The 15,244-nt window shown below is 37.3% G+C and overlaps 1 non-coding gene across 1 annotated transcript; it reads left to right on the top strand.

Annotated features, from left to right (window-relative positions):
- The first annotated feature begins 13,313 nt into the window (after window positions 1–13,313).
- On the top strand, window positions 13,314–13,420 carry LOC148574822 (small nucleolar RNA R71). The gene has a single exon (XR_015906110.1). It is a non-coding gene; the product is annotated as a small nucleolar RNA R71 (small nucleolar RNA).
- The last annotated feature ends 1,824 nt before the right edge of the window (window positions 13,421–15,244 follow it).

Here is a 15,244-nt window from a genome sequence, read left to right as displayed (position 1 = left end):
GAAACCCTAAACCTAGAGAGAGAAGAGAGCCTCTCTCTCTAGAATTCTACATCTAAAACCTAATATGTGTATGAACGAAAAGTGAATGATTGATCCCCTGATTTGTCCCACTCTGTAGCCTATAACCTTCATTTTCAGGCTTGAAACTGGGCCAAAAACATCCCAGAAATTGCCCCCAGCATTTTCTCGTAATTCAGACACGTGAAGCTCGTCACGCGTACGCGTTAGCCACGCGTATGCGTTGCTGAACAAATTCCTGGTCACGTGTACTCGTCATCCACGCGTATGCGTCATCCAAGCGTGCGCGTCAATGCCAGCTTCTCAAAACTTCAATTTCGTGTGTTCCTTCCACTTTTGCATGCTTCCTTTCCATCCTCTAAGCCATTCCTGCCCTAGAAAACCTGAAATCACTTAACGCACATATCACGGTATCGAGGGTCATAAAAGAGGATTAAATATTAGCAATTTTAAGACCAAAGAAGCATGTTTTCAATCATAGCACGAAATTAGGAAGAAAACTTAAAAACATGCAATTTATATGGATTAGGGTGAAAATAAGTGACAAAATCCACTCAATTCAATCCAAAATATACCATAAAATAGTGGTTTATCATGTATACATATATAGTTTCAAATACTTGGATTTTCATATGGCATAAAGATATAAGGGTAAATATGTGATGCGACATAGAGGCTACGAGGTAAGCTTGATGTAAAAGATGACATGGCTCAAAGATGCGATGGTAAGGCAAGGCGGCAACGAGTTATAAAATAGGTTGGGGTTAAAATGATGTGATTAACGTTCACATATTAATCTCATATCAGCTTCAGAACTTCAACTCCCCAAACTTCAACTTCTAACATTTTTCCAAACCCCACGATATGCGTTACCTATTAGTTCTTTTTTGCCTATGATAACCTATTAGTGCTCTCATATACATAAACCATCAGTGTTAAGCCGGCCAAACTTAATACCGTGATGCATGGAATGGTAGACTAACGGTATTAATTAATAGGCAGTCATGTGCATAAAACTCTAACTCTCGTCATCAGGACAAGACCTACAACATGACACACTCTCAGAGTATGCAACTGAAGTATAGTCAGTCTATTCCTCAGTCTCTACAGAAAAGACTGCTCTAATACCATAATGTAACACCCTTATTATCAGAATGTCACGCTTTCGGTTGCACCACTCTGATAGCGAGAAGTATTACGATGACTTCATATACTTAACAATAAAATAGGAGCCTTTGACTCGAAATCGCATCGCTGATTTCTTTGAAAATCAGAAAAAATACTTTATCGTGGAAACAAACAAGCATATATTTATATACAAGACTTCTTACATAAGTAGCTTATAAATATAATATACATTTAAAATATACGACTCCTATCCCTCTTACATTGTTATAATAATAAGGGCGAGGGAAAAAATCTATAACATATGTAAACAAACAGAAACAACATATCTAAGTACTTAACTAAAACTCCACAAATTTCTTCGTCCGTCCTAAAAAGATAAAGCTGCAGGGGTGAGAACATCGTCCTCGCTGGTTTTCAGTAGAGGATTTTGAAGAATTGTTATAAGAAGATATTTTAAATAAAACTATTTTCAATTGCAGTGAACGTCAGTTTATTATCCAAATTTAAAACTTATATTTTTCTTATTTATAAAATTTCGCACAAAACAGCACTCCATATATTCCACCGCTTACTAAGAAACCATTTTAAACAAACTTGCCACTGATCTAACCAATCCCGGCTCTGGTCCAAATCAAATCAATCAACTTGTCCTCCGACCCAATATACAATCAAATCTCGGCCTTTGGCCCAAATCAAATCAATTCACCATCAAAACTGAATCCTAAAACAGAATCAATCACAAACACAAACAAATTCAAGGCAAACACATTTAACGAACAGTTACATCAAGTATCACAATTACCAGTTAAACAGAATTCATCAGATAGACAAACCAAAAAATTTAAGCACACTCAAACAAAGCACACAAATATAGTATGATGCATGGCTGTCCTATTGGCCGTGAGCTCACGTGTCTGTTAAATTCCGAGAGCCCAACACATCTGGTAGCTAACCCGGATATTGTCTCTACATTGCGCATCTCCAGGAGGTAGGGATGTGCAAAAAAGTCCAAATTACGGATTTTAAACTTAATCTAAACCAAACCATTTAAAAAAAACCAGTTTTAGACAAAAATATCCAAACCAAATTGCATCAATTTTATAGTTTGGTTTTTCAATCCAAACCATTTAACCAATTTAAATCCAAATCCAGATCCAAATCCGAATCAGGATCCAAAATTGGAAAAACCCTAACTCGGTGAACCAGTTCACAATACACATGCACAAATCCAGTCGTCCTCTCCTTCGACTTTTCTCCTTCAATCGTGTAGTCTCCGCCGCAGCCGGCACTAGAGCAGGCAACTGGCACTGGCACCGTGTTGTCTCCTTCAACCGTTCAATAGCCTTAGCTCTATTTTTCTTCTTCTGCATTTGGTCTTCTCCTTTCTCGTTCGCCGTTGTCATCCTTCGATTTCACCGTCACCGACTCGCCGTCACAGGTGTGGGCTTCTGGTTCTTTTGCTTTCCATTTGCCTCTGCTCGTGCTTCTTCTCGAGGAATTTTGGGTTGTCGTGTCTGATTTTGCGTATTTTACAATTGATTGCATTGCAGATTTTATTTTTCCACCCAGGAGCACAGCAAAGTTTGTGAAACTGGAGGTAACCCTGAATTTTCACTGAACCAGAACAAGCAGAACAAGCAGTTCCAGGACAAGCAAAATATGTAGTAGCCTTTGTTTTTCTTTTTTCCACAGAGTTCCAACACAGTTCTAGCACATTAGCACCACCTGTAGCAGCGTCCTCCATCCACCGCCACTGCAACACCCCTGTCCCCTTTCTTTTTGCCCTGTTATAGTTCTTTGCTTCCAGGTTTTTGTCCATTTTCCTTTTTATTTTTTTTAAGTTTGATTAATTTTGGTTAATTAGTTAATTTTGGTTAATTAGCTTAGTTAGATTAGTTGTTGTTAGTTAATTATAGGTGGTTAGGTTAGGATGAATTTTTTTAGATTGTTACGTTTTGATTGTTGATGAAAGTGTGTGGAGCTAGTTTGCTGTTTATGATGGAATTGTTGTTTTGATGAGAAACTAGGATGAAATTGTGTGAACATTGTTTGCTTGTGTGGAAATTTACTACTTTATTGTAAAATTGCTGAAATTGTTGCTGCAAAATTCTGTTGTTGAGACATAGAAATGCCTCTAAGATTTGATTGTTCTTTGTGTTTCGTTTCTTCTCTTTTTTTGTTTATGTCCTTTGCAACATCCTGTTGAGCCTGAGCTTTGGAATTCTACTGTTCTTTTTGTTTATGTTGATATGCTTTTTTGTTTTTTAAATTTTCTCCACATGAAAATTATAAGCTAATTATAAGCTTTGTTTTTCTTTTGTTGGATTTGCTTGTTACTTTGGTTTGGACAGGGAGGGTTAACTATAAGCTAATTAATACTATAATCTCAATATATATGCATATTATTATCCCTTGAAATCAATAACCAAATCATTGCATTTGAACTTCACTATATAGTAGCTTTTTTCTTTTAGTTTGAACCTATCTCTAACACGATGTATATATTATGATATGACATTAAAATATAATACACAGTAGTAATCGATTCCTTTGCTTAGTCAAACACACATGAATTAATTCTTAATATGTGTAGAAAAGTATATGGTTTATCCCTCTTGTTCCTGTGCCATGTTTTCTTTATTAGATATCTGCTGAGACACCATTGTTTTGTTGTTCCTCTTTTAAAAAACCAAGAAACTGTTTGAATTATTTCACCTTATGTATTACTTTCCTTTTATATCTTTTATACTTTATTAGAAAATGGGAAGCATTAAGGGGTGTTTCAATTTCTAATTTTCTATGTAACCTTTATCACATTCTCTTAGCATATTAAATGGAGTTTAGCTGAGTTTTAATCCATTTTAGTTTCTGGGTACTCAACATACTATTGTAAAGATGGTAGTATGTTTCTTTGGCTGCTGTTAATAGCATTGGCTGCTATTTTTTTAGATTAGTTTGTATTAATTTTAGTATTTTGGACACCAAATTTTGAGTTATGGCCTTGCTTTATATGCAGAGCAAGATGACTGAAAACAGTAATATTGAAGCAGTAGGGATGTCTGCTAGCACTCAACCATCTTCTCCACCGTTATTTAGATTAAATGTTATTTAGATTAGCTATTATCATTAGATTTATAAAGAACCAAATCCTAGTTGTAATGAACTTATATAGTTTAAAAAGGCTTTAGTATTAATTTTACTTTTAAAAAAGTTATGGTTTGAAAATCGAATTTTCTAAAAACTGGTTTTAAAACTGGATTTAAAAAAAAAAACTGGATTTTAAATTTGAATATTAAAAAATCAGATTTAAAACCAATTTAGAACCGGTTTCTCTTTTTGATCCAGTTCCAGTTTGGTTTTATGAACCATAAAACTAGTTCTAAAGTGGATGCAGTTTGGATTTTTGAAAATCCAAACCATGCCCAGAGGAACACATGCGAAGGAGAGTGACTTTTCACCTTCTCCTAGAGGAATCACGAAAGAGAGTGTCTTTCCATATCGAAGGAGTGTGCCTTTCCACCTTACAACCAGGGAAAGATGTGGGAAAAACAATATGAAGGAGAGTGTCTTTCCACCTTCCCCACATTCATAGCACGATAAGAGAGGAAATCCTTCATCCTCAACTTGCCAAATCCGTGAGCAGGACAAAACCACCGTCCTCACAACATAAATCATACTTATAAATCATAATTCTCTCCTCAAATTAACTTAAGACAAAATAGGTTATTAAACAAGATCAAATTACTTTAAATCAAGATTTATTAAATTAAATTTCACGACAAAGTTTCTGAACTTTAGAGGATCGGCAACCAATCTCATTACCATTCAATTAAATACCCGAAACATAATCCTCTTTATAATTAGTTAAACCAAATTCATTCTTTTGAAAAGAAAGTTAAATCATCGTTTTTACTCGACCAAAACCCCAAACTGCATCAAAACCATTTAGAGTTAAGACATTTTTAAAAGTCTCGAAATCCACTTCATTTTAATCAAATCAAGTTCTAAATACTTTAACTCCTCAAAACAAATTGCTTCAATTGAATAAATCAACCTCAACTTCTTTTCACACTTAACTTTTCCTCAAAGACTCGAAAATCGTTATTCTTGAATGTTTATAAAAATATCGGCAGCACCTTCCCTAAAACTTGGACTTTGCCACCCTCTACGGGTCCCATCCAAACATTTCTGAAATCCCAAATATTTTTCCAAAATCAAACAAAATTCAGACTACCAAATATCAAATCATTTTCGATAACAAACTAATTCAAAATCAAACCGCTTACAAAAATCAAAGCATTTTCATATCTCAAATCATCCTATCATAATCCAGAAACCAAATTCAAAAATTCCAGTCCAATAACAACCAACTCAACAAACTAAAACAACAAATCAGAATAACCAGCTTCCTCAATAATTCAATCAGATAAACAATTTCATTCATTCAAGGAAATTCAATTTAATTCTTTAAGACTTAGGAAAATCATAAAAATACATTTTTCGTGTTAAGATCGACACTTAAATTCTTGAAATTAAATAGAGTTTAAGAAAATTGCCCCTACCACGTTCGCAACTTAACTACATGACAAAGCCCTTAAAACTCTGATTTCACAGTGGAGGCGTCAAATCTGACCATCCTCGCAGCAGTCACAGCACGCAAGAACCATAGCTCAACCCTAAGACATTAATGTTGCGTAAAAGTCAATAATCTATAACAAAACAACGACAAAGATGGCTTTTTAAAGCAAAAAGACTTACTGGACCACTAGGAAGGAAGAACAGGGACAACAGCACCTCCAGCGGTGCTTTCTGGTGACCATGGCGCCGTTCTTCGGTAGCTAGGCATGGCAGTGCAGCTTTCTCCTCATCTAGTGAGTTACCCTCCTCTCTGTTCACGTTCTACTCGATCGTGATGGCAACGCTCCTCGTGGCTCCCTAATCGGCGATGTGATAGCTCCTGGCAGCGCACAGCAGCTCGACGACGACCAGGGACCTCAACGACGGCGATCCGCGACCCTCTCTTCTTCGCGTCTCTTACTGTTGCACTCTCTCTTCCTTTGCGGTGGCTTTGATCGCGGCGCGAACTTGTGACTCCATGGATGGGATGGCGACGAAATACATGCGGTCAATGATTTAATTAAGTTTTTAATTATAAATACCTTCAATTTGTGAAGAAATATTCAGTTAACTCTAATATTTTTTATACTAGGAATGACTTAATTACAAAATTAAAGCAATGTAGGGATCTAATTGAAAAGACTAAAAGTACAGGGACCTAATTAAAAATTTGTGAAACTATAGGGACCAACAGAGTAATTAAACCTTATCATAAATCTCATGGCCACCGCGGGAGGATTGTCTCGACTTGAAGGATGTCCTTGATCAAGCAGTTAGAGATGACAAATTAAATGAATTCTTCCAACATGTAAGCCTTCCAAAAAGGCAGTTCCAATATGAGACAAAGCATAAAAGTCATAATCCCAAGACTAACAGGTCGCCTCATGAACAACCCAATGAAACTGTGCTTGTTGTTGTTGTTAAGTTGTTGTCAGAAAAAATAGTTTTCCCAGGTCTAGAACTACAGTGAAAATAGATTTGAAGGTGTTAATAATGGAATTCCAAAACCTCTTTCTTTCTCAGAAGTCAAATTCACAATAAAGGATCGCAAAAGTGATGTTTTTGGAGACGATGAACCACTCGTAATCACAGCTAAGCTAGAAAATGGAGTGGTGAAGAGGTCTTGATTGATAGCTGGTGCGGAATTTCTAATCCACAAACTTACCGGCAAGTGCACCGGGTCGTACCAAGTAATACCTCAGGTGAGTGAGGGTCGATCCCACGAGGATTGATGGATCAAGCAACAATGATTGATTGATAAGCTTAGTTAGACAAACAGAAAAGAGTGTTTGAATGTTCAAAGAGCATTAAATAATAGTTCAGAAATTAAAATAGTAAAGCAGATAAGTTGGGAATAACATATGAAGAAAGCAGTTAAGGTTTCAGAGTTATCTATTTTTCCGGATTAACTTTTCTTACTAACTATTTTAATTATGTAGGATTTAATTTATGGCAAACTATATGTGACTAGACCCTAATTCCTTAGACCTTTCTAGTCTCCTCTAATTCTCATCAACTGCCAATTCCTTGGTCAATTAGTTCCAATTAGAGGGTGAAGTTTACTTCCAGTTATTATGCCACAAAACTCTAATTACCCAAAAATAAAAGGATTATATGTCACGTATCCGTTAAGTCCAGATAATTAGAAGTTTAGGAGAAGTTGTTTTCAAGCTGTTGTTCAAGTAAAGAGCTTTTCCAAGTTATACAAGAACTCAAGTAGAAAGAGGGTCATACTTCCGTTCCACCCAAATTCATAAGATAAAGAACGAAAACAATTCTTAAATTGTAAATCCATACATGAATTAAAATAGAAAAGTAATAAAATCAATCTATACAACTAGACAGAGCTCCTAACCTTAACAATGGAGGATTAGTTGCTCATGGTTCAGAGAAGAAAATAAGGATTCTAATAAAATGTATTTTGGTAGTCTGGAATGGAATCCCCCCTTGTGGAATAATTCCAATCCCCTTTCATATCTAATCCTAATTAATTTAAAATCTATCTTCTAAAATTAAAATAATATCTTTTTCTAAAAATATAAGAATTGAATTTAAATAATAATTAATTAAATAATCAGCAAGTCTTCAGTTGATGGATGGGGACCACTTGTTTCGTCCATTCTGCAGCTTCGAATATGTGTTTTCTGGGCTAGAAATTGGGTCAAAACAGCAGTCGAAATCGCCCCCAGCGTTTTTCTGCATTTTCTGCACGTGGCACTTGTCAGGCGTACGCGTCAATCACACGTACGCGTCGATGGTCTTCTTCGCGTGTCACGCGTACGCGTCAGTCACGCGCACGCGTCGCCCTGGAAAGCTCCAAATCACGCGTACGCGTCAGTCACGCGTACGCGTCGCTCCTCGCTGATATCTCCTTTAATTCTTGTGCTGCAGAAACTCCATCAAATCCAGCCAAAAGCTACCTAAAATAAACAAAATTGCACAAGACTCAAAGTAGCATCCATAGTGGCTAAAAGATAATTAATTCTTAATTAAACTCAACAAATTAAATGCAAATTCACTAGAAAAAGATAGGAAAGATGCTTACGCATCACAACACCAAAGGCATAGTTTGTGCGAAAGGCATAGTTCCAGCGCCACTCCTGCTCAACTCTCTGTTCACTTTTATTTTTCACGCACACACCTATGACGCGTACGCGTCAGTGACGCTTGCGCATCGTGTGCTCGTTTTTTTCGCCTTAGGTGTTCTGTTCATGTTATAAAATAGATGCATGATCAGAGAAATAGTAAAAACTCAATAAAAATAAAATAAGTAAGAAAACTACTACTACAAAAAATAACTAAGGATATGAAATTATCGGGTTGCCTCTCGACAAGCGCTTCTTTAACGTCACTAGCTTGACGGTCAGTTCTGCTAATTCAGCAGATGAGTAGACCTCTGGCGATCAATCTCGCCTCCTAGATAGTTCTTCAACCTCTGGCCATTCACTGTAAATTTTCTGTCAGAATTCTCTTCCTGTATTTCCACATGACCATATGGTGAAGTTCTGGTAACCACAAACGGTCCTGACCACCGGGATTTCAGCTTTCCGGGAAAGAATTTGAGCCTTGAATTATATAGAAGTACTCTCTGTCCTGGCTCAAAGACTCTGATGGCAATCTTCTTGTCATGAAGTAGCTTGGTTCTTTCCTTATAGAGCTTGGCATTCTCATAGGCTGAATATCTGAATTCATCAAGCTCATTCAACTGAAGCATTCGCTTAATTCCTGCAGCTTCTGAATCAAGATTCAGATACCTGATTTCCCAGTAAGCTTTGTGCTCCAGCTCAACTGGTAAGTGACAGGCTTTGTCATAGACCAACTGATAAGGGGACATGCCAATGGGAGTCTTGTACGCTGTCCGGTATGCCCAGAGAGCATCATTAAGCTTCCTAGACCAGTCCTTTCTTGAAATACTAACGGTCTTCTCTAGAATCCTCTTAAGTTCCCTGTTGGAAACTTCAACCTGTCCACTTATCTGAGGGTGATAGGGGTTGCCACTTTATGACGGACTCTATATCTCTGCAGAAGAGAGTCCAGCTGTCTGTTACAAAAGTGACTTCCTCCATCATTAATGAGTGTCCTTGGGACACCAAACCAGCTAAAGATATATCTATGAAGAAAGCTCATTACCACCTTGGCATCATTGGTGGGTAGAGCCACAGCTTCCACCAACTTGGACACATAATTAACTGCCACTAGAATATAGTTGTTTGAATGTGAGCGTGGGAAAGGTCCCATGAAATCAATACCCCACACATCAAACAACTCAACCTCAAGGATCCCTTGCTGTGGCATTTCATGGTTGGCAGGAAGATTTGTGGCCTTTTCACATCTGTCACAGTGCTTTACAAATTCTCTTGAGTTCCTGAAGAGAGTCGGCCAGTAGAACCCACTCTGAAGGACCTTTGTAGCTATCCTTTCACCACCAAAGTGGCCTCCATAATCAGAACCATGACAGTGCCAAAGAATCTGCTGTGTTTCTTCATCTGGGACACATCTTCGAATTATACCATCTGAACACATTTTAAAAAGGTACGGTTCCTCCCAAATGTAGTACTTTGCATCAGTCAATAGCGTCTTTACTTGTTGTCTATTGTACACCTTTGGAATAAAATTCATGGCCTGATAATTTGCAATGTCTGCAAACCATGGATCCTGCTGAATTAGGAACAATTGCACATCCAAATGTGGGTGGTTGTACTCCTACTTCAGGCTCAATTCTGGAAAGATGGTCAGCTACTTGATTTTCTGACCCTTTCCTGTCTTTTATCTCAATATCAAACTCTTGAAGGAGCAACACCCATCTGATTAATCTTTGTTTAGAATCCTGTTAGGTTAGAAGGTACTTCAAAGCAGCATGGTCAGTATAAACAATAACCTTAGAACCAAGTAAATAAGACCTAAACTTATCAACAGCATACACAACAGCTAATAATTCCTTTTCTGTAGTTGTGTAATTCTTTTGGGCATCATTTAATACACGACTGGCATAGTAAATGACATGTACAAGCTTACCATGCCTCTGTCCTAAAACAGCTATAAAATCACTGGCATCACACATCAATTCAAATTGTAAATCCAAGTCAGGGGGAGCTATAATGGGAGCAGAGGTAAGGTTTACTTTCAGAGTTTCAAAAGCATGCAGACAATCAGAATCAAAGACAAAAGGAACATCAACAACCAACAGGTTTCTCAATGGTTTAGAAATTTTAGAAAAGTCCTTTATAAATCTCCTATAAAATCCTGCATGACCCAAGAAACTCCTAACTGCCTTAACATTAGTTGGGGTGGTAATTTTTCAATTACCTCCACCTTTGCTCTGTCAACTTCAATCCCCTTACTTGAAATTCGGTGTCCAAGAACAACGCCTTCTGTGACCATAAAATGGCATTTTTCCCAATTCAAAACAAGGTTTGATTCTTGACACCGTTTCAAGACAAGAGATAAATGCTTAAGGCAGGTTTCAAAAGAATTACCAAAAACAGAAAAGTCATCCATAAATACCTCAATGAACTTTTCAACCATGTCAGAAAAAATTGAAAGCATACACCTCTGAAAAGTTACTGGAGCATTACAAAGTCCAAATGGCATTCTCGTGTAGGCAAATACTCCAAAGGGGCATGGGAATGCTGTCTTCTCTTGATCTTGAAGGTCCACTGCAATCTGATTATATCCAGAATATCCATTTAGAAAACAATAAAAAGCATGACCATCTAACCTCTCAAGCATCTGATCAATGAAAGGTAGGAGAAATGATCCTTCCTTGTAGCAGTGTTGAGCCTCCTGTAGTTTATGCACATTCTCCATCCTGTGACTGTTCTTGTAGGAATAAGCTCATTCTTTTCATTCTTGATCACTGTCATCCCTCCTTTCTTGGGAACTACCTGCACAGGACTTACCCAAGGACTGTCAGAAATAGGGTAAATAATACCTGCTTCCCATAATTTCATTACCTCTTTTTGGACCACCTCTTTCATAGTTGGATTGAGTTTCCTTTGTGGTTGCACAACTGATTTAGCATCATCTTCAAGGAGGATCTTGTGCATACACTTGGTTGGACTAATCCCTTTCAAGTCACTAATGGTCCACCCAAGAGCTGTTTTATGGCTCCTGAGCACTGAAATAAGCGCCTCTTCCTCTTCAGACTTCAGGGAAGAGCTAATAATCACTGGATAGGAATCATTTTCACCCAAGAACACATATTTCAGAGAAGGAGGTAAATATTTAAGCTCAAGCTTGGGGGCTTCCTCCTCTGCTTTAGGCATGTGGACTTCAGCCTTCTGGGGTGGTGAATCATCAACTTCAACTAATTCTTACTCAGAAATAGGATCCAGAATGTCATCCAGTATCTCAGCTTCCAGTACCTCTTGAACAAGTGGTTCAATAACATCTATTTTCATACACCCTTCAGAATCATTAGGGTGCTTGAGAGCTTCAAAAACATTAAGGACCACCTGTTCTTCATTGATCCTCAGGGTTAATTCACCCTTTTGCACATCAATAAGAGCTCTACCTGTAGCTAAAAAGGGTCTACAAGTATAATAGAGGATTTTACCTCCTCTTCCACGTCTAATATAACAAAGTCAACAGGGAAAATAAATGGTCCTACTTTAATAAGTAAATCCTCAACAACACCCATAGGTTATTTAATAGAAAAATCAGCAAGTTGAAGAGAGAAACGAGTGGGTTTTACCTCCTCAATTTGAAGCTTTTTCATCACTGAAAGTGGCATTAGATTGATGCTAGCTCCAAGATCACATAAAGCTCTCTGAATGGTGATATCTCCAATGGTGCAAGGAATGACAAAGCTCCCTGGGTCTGGCATCTTCTCAGGAAGGTTGTGTTGAATAATGGCACTACATTCTTGGTTAACACCACTGCCTCTTGTTCCTTCCAATTCCTCTTATGGGTCAACAACTCTTTCATAAATTTAGCATAGAGAGACATTTGCTCAAGGGCCTCTGCAAAAGGAATGTTAATCTGTAACTTCTTGAAAACATCTAAAAATTTAGAAAATTGCTTTTCTTTGGAAGCCTTCTGAAGCTCTGAGGATATGGCATTTTGGCTTGTATTCAGGAGCCTTTGGCAAGGTGGGATAAGTGTCAATAGAGTCAGGGAACAGGTTGTCTGCATGTTTTGGAGGGGCGTGCTCCACTTCTCCCTTTTTTTCCTCTGGAGCTTCCTTTTCAACTAGCTCTTCATTGGCCTTGGTCTCAGAGCCAGCTACTTTACCACTTCTCAATTGGATAACCTTGCAATCTTCTCTTGGGTTCACCACTGTATCACCTGGAAATGTACTTGCAGACCTCTCAGGTATCTGCTTGCTTAGTTGGCTCATTTGCACCTCTAAATTCTTAATGGAGGCTCTGGTTTCCTACATAAAACTCCTTATCATCTCCCAATTAGAATCTTCTTGGGATTTAGAGTTTTCCAGCTGAAGTGGTTGTTGTTGCTTAGACTGAAATTGGCGGTTATTGTAATTGCTCTGTTGGAAGCTGCCCTGAGAATTATTGTTGAAGTTCTGCGGTCTCTGAGGTTGGTCTCTCCACCCAAAATTTGGGTAATTTCTCCACCCTTGATTGTATGTCTTAGAATATGGATCATTGTTGGGATTTCTAGGACCACTCCCCATGTAATTGACTTGTTCAGAAGAGGCTTGAGCATAATCATAATTATCATTTTGCACAAAGTTATCTGCCATGTCATAGGATGCCTCTTGAGGTGGATTTTGGGTGTTGATAGCCGAGACTTGCATGCCACCCATCTGCTGAGTAAGTAGATTTATTTGCTGAGACATAAGCTTATTCTGAGCAAGAAGAGGATTAAGAGTTTCTACTTCCATAACACCCTTCTTCTGAGGAGTCTCAGAGTTCACAGGATTCCTGTTAGATGAATATAAATATTGGTTGCTAGCCACCAATTTAATAAGCTCAATAGTCTCCTATGGTGTCTTCTTCTTGTGCAATGAACCACCTGCAGAAGTATCTAAGCTCATCTTGGACATCTCACCCAGGCCTTCATAAAAGATATCTAGTTGGGTCCATTTGGAGAACATATCCGGAGGGCATTGCCTAGTCAGTAGCTTGTATCTCTCCCAAGCCTCATAAAGAGTTTCACCCTTCTTCTGCCTGAAAGTCTGAACCTCTAACCTAAGCTTAGTCAGCTTCTTTGGTGGGAAAAATTTAATAAGAAACTCAGTAACAACCTTGTCCCAAGTATCCAAACTCTCCTTTGGTTAGGAATCTAGCCATAGCTTTGCTTTATCACTCAGAGCAAACGGGAAGAGCATGAGTCTGTACACCTCAGGATTCACTCCATTTGTCTTCACAGTATCACATATCTGTAGAAAATCAGAGATAAATTGATTTGGGTCTTCATGGGGAAGACCATGATACTGGCAGTTTTGTTGCACCAGGGTGACCAATTGTGGCTTCAACTCAAAGTTGTTCGTAGCTATAGGAGGTACCACAATGCTCTTTCCATAAAGATATGCAGTAGGAGTAGAATAAGAGCCAAGCACTCTTCTTTGTTGATCATTCTCATTCGGATTTGCCACATTGGCATTAACAGCATTATTAGGATCCATAGTGGACTCTACAGCCTTGTAAAGTCTTGCTTGTTGTAAACGTTGCCTACAAGTCCTTTCAGTTTCAGGGTCAAAGTCTAACAGAGGTTTCTTGTCCCTGTTCCTACTCATAAACAGACAAAAAATAAGAAAAGATGGGATTCTCTACGTCAGAGTGCAGAGAACTCCCAGTGAGGTAACTTGTGTAGAGAAATAAAATAAAAATACTAAATAAATAAAAAAAATTTGAAAATAATAACTAAACTTAAATAAAAAAATTTGAAAATTAACAGGAAAAATAAACAGAAAAATTAAAATAAATTTACAAGATAATGCCAAACTTAATTTTAGAAATTAAGGAAAAATATTAATACTATTATTAAAGAAAATTTCGAAAATAATAAGGCAAAATTTAAATAAAATTAAAACTAAAACGCCTAATCTAAGCAATCAAACAACTGATAGTTGTTAATCACAGTCAATCCCCGGCAATGACACCAAAAACTTAGTGCAGAATTTCTAATCCACAAACTTACCGGCAAGTGCACCGGGTCGTACCAAGTAATACCTCAGGTGAGTGAGGGTCGATCCCATGAGGATTGATGAATCAAGCAACAATGATTGATTGATAAGCTTAGTTAGACAAATAGAAAAGAGTGTTTGAATATTCAAAGAGCATTAAACAATAGTTTAGAAATTAAAATAGTAAAGCAGATAAGTTGGGAATAAAATATGGAGAAAGCAGTTAAGGTTTCAGAGTTATCTATTTTTCCAGATTAACTTTTCTTACTAACTATTTTAATTATGTAGGATTTAATTTATGGCAAACTATATGTGACTAGACCCTAATTCCTTAGACCTTTCTAGTCTCCTCTAATTCTCATCAACTGCCAATTCCTTGGTCAATTAATTCCAATTAGAGGGTGAAGTTTACTTCCAGTTATTATGCCACAAAACTCTAATTACCCAAAAATAAAAGGATTATATGTCACGTATCCGTTAAGTCCAGATAATTAGAAGTTTAGGAGAAGTTATTTTCAAGCTGTTGTTCAAGTAAAGAGCTTTTCTAAGTTATACAAGAACTCAAGTAGAAAGAGGGTCATACTTCCGTTCCACCCAAATTCATAAGATAAAGAACGAAAACAATTCTTAAATTGTAAATCCATACATGAATTAAAATAGAAAAAGTAATAAAATCAATCCATACAACTAGACAGAGCTCCTAACCTTAACAATGGAGGATTAGTTGCTTATGGTTCAGAGAAGAAAATAAGGATTCTGATAAAATGTATTTTGGTAGTTTGGAATGGAATCCCCCCTTGTGGAATAATTCCAATCCCCTTTTATATCTAATCCTAATTAATTTAAAATCTATCTTCTAAAATTAAAATAATATCTTTTCCTAAAAATATAAGA

Source organism: Arachis ipaensis, chromosome B2 (assembly GCF_059453495.1).
Source record: "Arachis ipaensis isolate K30076 ecotype BB chromosome B2, ASM5945349v1, whole genome shotgun sequence".
NCBI lineage: Eukaryota > Viridiplantae > Streptophyta > Magnoliopsida > Fabales > Fabaceae > Arachis > Arachis ipaensis.
This window is presented reverse-complemented; position numbering and strand designations above follow the sequence as displayed.